General features: G+C 41.4%; 1 protein-coding gene across 1 annotated transcript in view; it reads left to right on the top strand.

Moving 5' to 3' along the window:
- The window catches only part of LOC119572205 (GPI transamidase component PIG-S-like), a gene marked incomplete in the record, with an annotated part of 85,466 nt that overhangs the window by 31,095 nt on the left and 44,371 nt on the right, over positions 1-10,000 (top strand).

The raw sequence follows: 10,000 nt of genomic DNA, 5'->3' as shown, positions 1-10,000 counted from the left end.
TAAATGTCAAGGTTAGTTGTAGTAGACCCAGGGAACATTTCTTAGGGTTCAAACTTACTGAAAAGCCAAATAGTTCTAAAATTGTGAATTTTACATTTTTAGCCAGATTTTTAATCTTATTTGAATGTTGATGGTTGGCATCTGTTGCCATAAAGAGCAAAGCCCAAGTGCTAGGTGGCAAAATCAGCCTGCACTTAGATGTGCATCCTATAGAGTTGTTTGCTCGTTTGGCTCTGGGGGTGGCTTTCCATGTTCTACAGCCCCTCGAAAATGGACTTAAAGCGTTGTAGTCTCACTGGAAAATTATGTGTGCTACAACCAAATACTCACACAGCTTCCTCAAGCTTCTAATATTTTGCTTGAGCAGCTGACTGAGTGTGTGTGTGTGTGTGTGTGTGTGTGTGTGTGTGTGTGTGTGTGTGTGTGTGTGTGTGTGTGTGTGTGTGTGTGTGTGTGTGTGTGTGTGTGTTTGTGTGTGTGTGTGTGTAAGAAATAAAAAAATAATCAACCCCTCTCCCCCCAAAAAAAAAGGGGACAATTTGCCATTAACATTTTTAGGGGGCGTCTTTTAGTTTTACATAATCTATTTTTTTTCTCCCCCCCCCAAAAAAAAAAAAAAAAAAAAAAGAAAAAAAGAAAAATGAGGCTCCAACACAACTTTGCATTCTCATGTAGTTGTGAATGCAATCAACCAATTTTGAGGTGCAGAATAGTTGCAACTGTTGGACAGTATTGCAGCTTATATTAATAAAAAACTGAGAACAGGCTGTTGGACAAACAAAATTATTATAATCACATAATCCTTACATGAGCTCTAAATATCAGCTCAATTTTGAGAATTATAGAAGCATGTACATAAAATAAATGGAATGCAAGAATTACCAATGATGTTGAATCTTTCCCATGCTCCAGATGGGGGAAGAGGGAGCTGGTCACTGGATTTTAATTTCTGAGGAGGTTTATATGTAAGTAAACACATGCTTATAAGATTAACTGGTTGAATCAATGGTGTTATTTTTATTATAGATATTATAATTACTGTAATGTTATATACATTAGTAACAACAAAATAAGATAACAAAATATTTTTGAAAGTCAAGGAAAAGGGTAAACAGGCAAGGCAGGCAGTACTCGTAATTGCCTCATTGGTGACTTAGTACAGCTGCTCTTAGTACATCTATGTGTAAAACAATTAATAAAGTAAACTCAAGAGGCATGGCATGTACCTACATGCCATGCCTCTTGTGACTTGTGACATGTGACGGCATGTTCATGTCACCTGCCCCTCGACCCAGATTTTTTCATGACATGATGGTCATGTCAGCTGTATCCAATGGGTTAACAGCCCTTCAATCATTTAAAAGAGTATCAGCTGAGTTTTGCTGTACAATACTTATTTCCATCACAAACAGCTGGCAAAATTATTCTTCCTCCATAACATCATCTACACCTGTCTCTGTAGTCTGGCAACAGATCCATAAATCATTAGGCAAACATCCTTCTCATGCACCCATCCTTCATATCTAAAATACTCTTTATCTTTGACACTCTTCAAATAGATACTGTACTTGGTTCCTATGGGTGTCTTCTGTACGTGTCATAAAAGTTAATTCCGGATTGAAGTTAATCAAAATCCAGACGCAAGACACACTGCTAAGTGCGTGAGTCAGTGCAATTATCAGTAAATCTGCTGTCTTACATGAAAAAGCAGGTATCTGTGTAATGGCAGTTAGCATTCACCCTCTACAAAGATGCCCTATTTTAGCCAGGCCAAGGGCAGCTCTCACCTTTTTCCGATATATCCTGGGGCTCAGTCTGTAATACACTCCTCCATCTCCATGTTACCCTAATCCTCTCCACTCTTTATTATAGCTGTCATATATATTCTTCTGCCTCACGCACCTGAACACAGTCCACCTTTGCAATTTCCAATTAGCGCCTTTCAATCCCCTCCAATTGAGAGCCTATATACTGAATCAGGCCTACCGTCTCTTTCTTGTTGTGCCTTTTGTCTCTTAAGATGCTATGCTTGTTTTCACCAATTTTCACTCTCCAAACTTATCGTAACTCAATCACTTCTTCATACTTTCTCTTCTCTGCACATTTACCCACTCCTTTCCATGTACGTATGGATGCTCTGCATTCCCATTTACCCTTACCCCATCTCTGATCCCTTTGTCTTTCTTTGTCTTTGTCTTCCCCTTCCTCCTAAATTGAACATCCTTACAACAGAACTGCATGCTATCTTCTTCATTTTACAATGCATGTCTTCCATCTTTTCCTGATCTTTTGCCATCTTTACTTACTCACATAACTCAATAACACTCATACAGTCCATACATCCTATCAACCCTATAGTTCATAAGACACAAGACCAGTTGTTTTATCTGACATCATGACAGAAATCAGTTAATTTTTGCTGGATACCTGACCATATCAGGATCCCTGGCAATGAGTAAGCAGATTCTTTGGCATGCTTCACCTCCTTGTTCACAACCCACCTACCTTATTTTTCAAACATTCCAGCCACCTACTACTACCTCCACTTAACCCTTTTCCGACGGGTAGTATTCATAGTGGCCTGGGCCTCGCTGCCGGGGGCTTATGTCGTCGCCCTAGCATGCGACACATGCCAAATACCAGCATCCCATGCCGTTTCTTCGTAATACTAAGAAGATATGTTGTATTTTCAGTTTTCATTATTTTCTAAAGTCTCTACTTGCCAAACTTCCTGATAAATCGAGACTGAAGGATATTTTTGTTGTTATATAGATTCCATAGTTGATCATTATTCGGTCTATAGTCCGAATGAAATAAGCAGTGTGTGGCATCATGGAGTTGAAATCGTCGGTTGTTTTGTGTGTGTGTGTGTGTGTGTGTGTTGTTGTTGTTGTTGTTGTTGTTTTTGCATGGTAAAAATGAGAGTGTTAAAACCGACTTAATCACACTTTCAGTGGCAGAAAAATAATCTTTTGCCGTGATTGTAACAAAAAAAAAAAACTCATGGCATGTCCATACATACACTATGGCATGTGCGTTCGTGCCCCCGGCAGATGGTCCTGCCATGCCATGGCATGTACGTACATGCCACCCATTGGCAAAGGGTTAAAGACTTTCCTCTATAATCATTGCAGTGGTTCTGGTCAAGTTTGACTACCAATAAACCGCAAACCTTCCATCTCTCCCTGGTCAGTCCCATGCCACCAGAACAGATGCCAATCCCTATCCTATCCCATTTATTCCCTCTTTTTACTCCATTCATTACCATACTATCTTATACTGCTGTATAACTTGATATCTAACACATTTTCTTTTAAGAAAGGACTCATTTAACCCGTTTTATTTCGGTGTCGTGAAGTGCCAGTGAAATATACTATGATGCCAATGTTGACATCATAATTCCATTTTGTTTTAGTTGCTGCTGAGTGATCACGTATTCTGTTCTGGCTCTATTTTTTAGGTTCTGTATATTTCCCTAGAGATTCTATAGCTCCACCCACCATCCCTCTTCCCACCAATCATGTAAATCAGCTAGACTATGCCCCATCCTCTATCCAAAATGAGAAACTTATCATTGGCAGAGTCTGTGTCACAGTTTCCCCCGTCTGTGGTCCTATCCTTGTCCTCCATATCCCCCTAATGCCTATCATTCACCCCATACCCCCCCAATCCCTTGCTGCCCCTTCTGTCCATTTCCTAAGGTGTGAGAGCCATGCTGAAAAGATGAAAGGCTGGCTTTGTGTCAGTCATGAACGGCCTCTGGGAGCCTTGAGTACAGTATTCCCTTGGTTAATTAGCTATCCCTTACCCCTCATGGGGACCCTGATTTCATTGGTTTCCTGACCCCTGTCTCTCCTTTGACCACGGTTCCGAATGATACTAATATCCCCTCCTCAATGTTTGCTGTCAGCTGTATCCATTCCAAATCATCCACCCAGGTCATTACTCAACCTTGAGAATACACCCCTTCCTCTCTCTCAACATCTTCCACTCCATCTTCTACTGTACAGTCTTTTTCATTGTCTACCCCAACCCCCCTTATTACTACTATTCATCCTTATTGTCTTCCTCCTAACAGTACTACCTCTTTTAATACCAGCCAATCTTCTTCCTGCCCATGTCCTGCTACTCCTTCCACCTCTTTTAAGTACCCTTTTTGGCCCAGCAAAGTGGGATCAATTCTTTGGGATTCACTCATACTTTGACAATATCCTTCTCTTCCAACATTGCCTCCAAAAACACGTAGGCAAAGTTTCCTTTTGCAGTTATTTTGATCATTCACGCCTTGTCACAGTTACATCTGAGTCCCAACCTCGTGCACTATCTACCTTGACTGACCTCACTGGTAAACCTATTCCTGCCCAACCTCTCTCCTCCCTTAATATTTGTACCGTGTCTCCAACTGACTGTCCTGTCTACAACAAGGACTGTTCAGACTGAAAACGACTTGCCTGCATGCCTTGTTGATTATAATGAGTCCCAACCTCGTGCACTATCTACCTTGACTGACCTCACTGGTAAACCTATTCCTGCCCAACCTCTCTCCTCCCTTAATATTTGTACCGTGTCTCCAACTGACTGTCCTGTCTACAACAAGGACTGTTCAGACTGAAAACGACTTGCCTGCATGCCTTGTTGATTATAATGCAGTGGCTTCCATGGACATGATTTCCCCCATGAAGTGTCCTGCCCAGTCCGACCATATTGACCTTCTCCCTGTCAATGTCAGAAATGTTGGCGTTTTGGCTCCACAGCCCGTTGCCCTCTATGTGCCCAACCTGGCACTGTTCAAATTGCTCTTCTTAGTCATGTATGTGTGCCAATTGTGGTGGCTCCCATAATGTAATTTATTGGAGCTCGAATCTGAGGTAGCAATTCTTAGATTCAAACTAGGCCTCACTCTACTTGAGGCCTGACAAGAAGCAAGCCAACATTTTTCTCATTCTATCTGTTTGAAAACTGTATTTCACTCCACCCCTCCAATCTTCTCAAGGTCTCAGCATCTCCGACAATATCTCTTCCCTCTACCCCAAACCAACCTATCTCTACTACCTTTCCCCCCAGGCAAATTCCTTTTCCAGTCTAAATCCAGATCCCCAGTCTCTACCACTTCCCCGGTGCCTACCCCTCCCCCTCCTTACTCTACCTGTCGCACCTCTCCTACCACAGCCTCTCCTACACCCACATTTCTTCTCTCTACTCCACCACATAAAACAACCTTTGTGTCTCAGTTCTCCCCACCCAACTCCCCTCCAGAAACTGTTGAAGACATCCATAAGTTCATAAACATGACTCAAGAGGATGATCCACTCCCTCATCCACCCTCTAATCCCTTTATTTGCTCTACATTCAAAGTATCCACCAATATTCATCCTCCTCTACCTCCTACTCGGTACCCCACTTCCTCCTACTCACCCAAAAAACACCCCATCCTCTCCTCCTCATGTTCCCCCTACCCCTCTTCCTCCCACTCACCCAAAAAACACCTCATCCTCTCCTCCTCCATGTGCATCACCATTCCCTCTTCTTTCGCCTTTAGCCTTACCACCCCCACTTAGATGCTCACCTGACTCCCATAAGTCAAAACATCGTCATTCTGTAGATCCCTCTGTGACATCCATTAATCAGGGAATCTGCTTGGGCAGCTGTGTGACATCCATTAATCAGTGGAATTCGCCTGGAACATGACCTCACCTTTGGTGACAACAGAGAACGCGCTGGAGGGGGGTACCCGACGAAATACAGCTGGGTCCCACACCTTAAGCGAGCTAGGGGAAAAACAACCTAGCATGACCTAGTCTTGGTAGTTTCGTGCCCAGTGGTTACAGTGCACAGATCACCACCACACCTTCAGCCTCCAGGCTGGCTGGCCAAACATGCAACCCCGTGCTTAGCGCTTATACTCTACAACGTAGCATTATGTGTCCCCTTTTCATGTGTTGTTAGTTGAAAGAACATTGACTACCATTACTGTTCACCAACAGTCCTTTTACAAACTGGCGGAAGCGGTGGTCGTTGCGTCCTTTTGGCTTGCAACACGGACACACAGTCTCCAAAGTCTGCTTGACCAAGCTTCTGCGATACGACCATGTCTTCAAAACCACATGAGTACACGTTTTGGGCCTTTTCATTTCTTTTCCTTCCCTTCTTCTCCCATAAATGTGTTAAGCCATATTGGCAGTCACTCTCATGTTGGTTTCATTGGGTAAAAGTGCTAAGTTACAGAAAATGGCACATTCTCACACTCTTCTGACCTTAGATCGCATTATTGTATGTAGTCAACAAACATGAATACTGTTCATTAATCAAGTAGTTAATTAATTTCTCTCATTATTGGAGACTTATATTGTTTCAGCTACAAAGAATTTAACATGTTTTAACTTTATCACGAATGTCATATCAAATATTTATACTCTCATAGCATGTTACCTGTCTTGACCTGACTTCCCTCTGTTCCCATTAATTGGTTGTTTGTAATTGTTTGCACCATAGGAATATGCAAAGCTTTGTTACATTGCTCAATGGTGACACATTCTATCGGCGCTAGAACGGACCTTGTAACATGATTTTTAATATAGTATTAGTATCTTCCCCATATCATAGTGCACAGGGATGCCTGATCCCTAATCACCTAATAGATCTATGCTCCAACGTTACAATAGTAGGTACAAGTAAAACTGAAGTTATTTGATTAATCGGCAACTTTCGAGTCGATGTGACCTACAGTTACGTCCGTTCATTAATGAAGGACTAGGGTTTTAGCTACATTCATTATTCTTTTATCAATCATGCCCTTCTCACCCTCTAGAAGTTGCTTGCATGTTTCGGGTAAATCCCAAGGGAATGTCACGGGTGCCCATCACAGATACACAGAAGAGAGCAGGTTATTTACAGATTTTCCTGGCTCAGTTCTCTCCATTTGTATGGCATTTTGGTATAGGAACCCCCCATTGATGAAGTCTGACATGCATAGCTAGACATGGCTACCTTGGCAGTTCAGAATTTCTAACCCTGAGAAGATTTGCATGCTAGAAAGCTTGCAAATATTTTTTCACATCACTGTTTATTAATGCGCACATTCTGTCACATATCATTAAATGTTGAATTTAATGTGGTAGTTGAAATAATATTGTATTAACCCTTTGCCGACGGGTGGTGTACGTACATGTCATGGCATGCCTGGACTATCTGGTGGGGCATGTACATATATGCCATGGTGTATGTATGGCCATGCCATGAGTTTTTTTTTTTTTTTTTTTTTGTTACAATTACGCAAAATATTATTTTTTTGCAACTGAAAATGTGATGAAGTAGTTTTTAACACTTTTTCTCGTTTTTCCTATAACTATGTATTTCATAAAGGCTTCTCGGGCTTCCGAGGTTAGCGTCTAAAAAATTACATCAGTAATTGACTACACTGGCCAGAGATATTATATAGTATTCACGAAGTGATGATGTAAAACCACGTGAAAATACCGATATTTTTTTTTTGATTAAAAAGAAAGAAAGAAAAAAAATCATGTATTTATAAAAACTCTGAACATAGATTTATATCTATATGAAAGTGATAATATAAACCTGTTGAAACTAAAGTTTATCTTATAAAATAACTTGAAAAAAATGCCAAAGAAAATACAACAAAACCTACGGTTTCAACTCCATGATACCACACACTGCTTATTTTATTCAGACTATAGAGCGAATAATGATCAACTATGGAGTCTACATAACAACAAAACTATCCTACAGTCTTGATTTATCAGAAAATATGGCAAATAGAGACCTTAGAAAATAATAATTTTGAAAATACAACATAGGTTCTTAGTATTACGAAGAAAAGGCAAGGGATGCTGGTATTGGGCATGAGCGGTCACACATGCTAGGGTGATGATATGAGCCCCCGGCAGCAAGGCCCGGGCCACTATGAATACCACCCGTCGGGAAAGGGTTAATAGCATTGCTAATTCATCACAGTTTGGTTATATTGAACGTTAATCTTCGTGTTTGTGATTCATTCTCTATGTGAGCTCACTCTCACTTTCATTTTCATTCATGGTCACACATACTCATCCACGTGAACAAAAGACATTGAAACTTTTTCATTAATAGGGTTTGTTGTCATAGTTGCAGGCATAAAGATTTATGATGTATCTCCTTTGCCCACAATTTTGTCAGTTGTGACGAGTGACTAGTACATGATGTACAATTTCTTATTTTACATTTCTTCTCTGTGTGACTACAATTATTTCAAGTAAATCCTTGCGGACTGCCATTGCCATATCCCTTATCTACTCTCATATCTATCAAAGACTGTTGGTAGTTCAGACCAGGTCCATGCAGATCGCTACTGACATCTCCCTCTCCGATTTTGTTCTTTATCTTTGTGAAGTAAAACACAAAATATAAAAATGAAGAAAATAACATAAAATTGAATATTAAAAAGGTATCAGCCACACTTAGATGCCAAAGAGGATGCCTCCTCCCTGGATGCCTGTAGCTCCACATGGATGTGTGGATGAGCATGTAGTTGAGAAGGACCTGGACAAGATCTGTGAGGACATGTGGATGAGTACGCCATCAATTAGACCTGGACAAGGACTACGTGGAAATCTAGACAAATCCGAAGTCAAGGAGGACGCGTGCGAAACCGTCAAGTATTTCCCTGGGGGCACGAGTAAGACAGCATTGAGGTGGAGCAGCCTCTCAGCACCTGAGGGCAAGGCAAGGAATCTGGAATCTGCCTGGGCAGCTGTGTGACATCCATTAATCAGTGAAAACTGCCTGGGATATGACCTCACCTTCGGCGACAACAGGAAATGCTCTGGGTGGGGGTACCCGACAGGAAAACAGCTGGGTCCCATGCCCTAAGTGAGCTAGAGGAGAAGCGACCTAGCATGACCCAGTCTTGGCAGTTTTATGCCCAGCGGTCACAGTGCGCAGATCACCACCACACCACCTGCCTCCGGCTGGCTGGCCAGACACACGACCCTGCACTCAGCACTTACCCCAAGACATCGTCTCATGTATTCCCTTCACTGTGTAAAAACTCTTCATTAATAAAGAGTCAAGCCGTTATAAACACTATCACTGCCAACCAGTCAAAACCAATATACTAAAACATCTGTGCCTGTTATACCCTTCCCTCCTGACATTCTTCCTGATACTTCCCCAGTTCCCGTATTTCATTATCAGGATTCTTCTACCTCCACAAATATTGTTTCTTACTGTATTACTATTTGATTGTTTCCCATACAGTGTTACTCTCCCTTCTTCATATGATCTAATTGCCCTATACCTTTAACCACATCCTTTTACATTTCTCCACTGTATTCCATTTGCTCCTCCTCTACACCCTTTTCACTAATATTCTATCCTGCAGCGTTTTACAACCTTCGACATCTAAGACATCTTATCCTGATACTTTACCATAGTGCTATATGGCCTTAGATGTCTAGCACATTTATTTCTTCTAACCATTAACCATTCACCCCATTTACCAGGGATGGAGGGTACACTACCTCCTCACCCTGGTTCATTCCTTGAGCTATTACTTTCCTTTCCCTCTCCTTCATTTCTCAAACACTTTACTCCAAAGAAAAAGATTATTTATTTGTCAGTCTTTGCATATCTCTCTCTCTTTCATACACACATGCATGACTGTACATGAGCAACATGTGTCTTTTAAACCACCTGGAGCAAAATGGTTAAACCTCTTTCACCACTATACTTGACCATAGTGCTATATGACCATTAATGACTTGCACATTTATTTCTTAAAATCATTAACCATTATTGATATTGGTATGAAAGTATTCTTTGAACATTTATGAACTCATACAGTATGTACCTGGTGCTAATACATGTGTTCATAGTTTACCTGTTGGCACTTTTGCCCTTGCTCCTCCCAAGAATAACCCAAATTGAGCTTTAACCCTTTCCTGATGGGTAGTATTCATAGTGGCCTGGGCCTCGCTACCGAGGGCTTATACCGTCGCCTAGC

This window comes from Penaeus monodon, chromosome 1 (assembly GCF_015228065.2).
Source record: "Penaeus monodon isolate SGIC_2016 chromosome 1, NSTDA_Pmon_1, whole genome shotgun sequence".
Taxonomy (NCBI): Eukaryota; Metazoa; Arthropoda; class Malacostraca; order Decapoda; family Penaeidae; genus Penaeus; species Penaeus monodon.
Note: the sequence above shows the minus strand (reverse complement) of the source record. Positions and strands in the feature narration are given on the sequence as shown.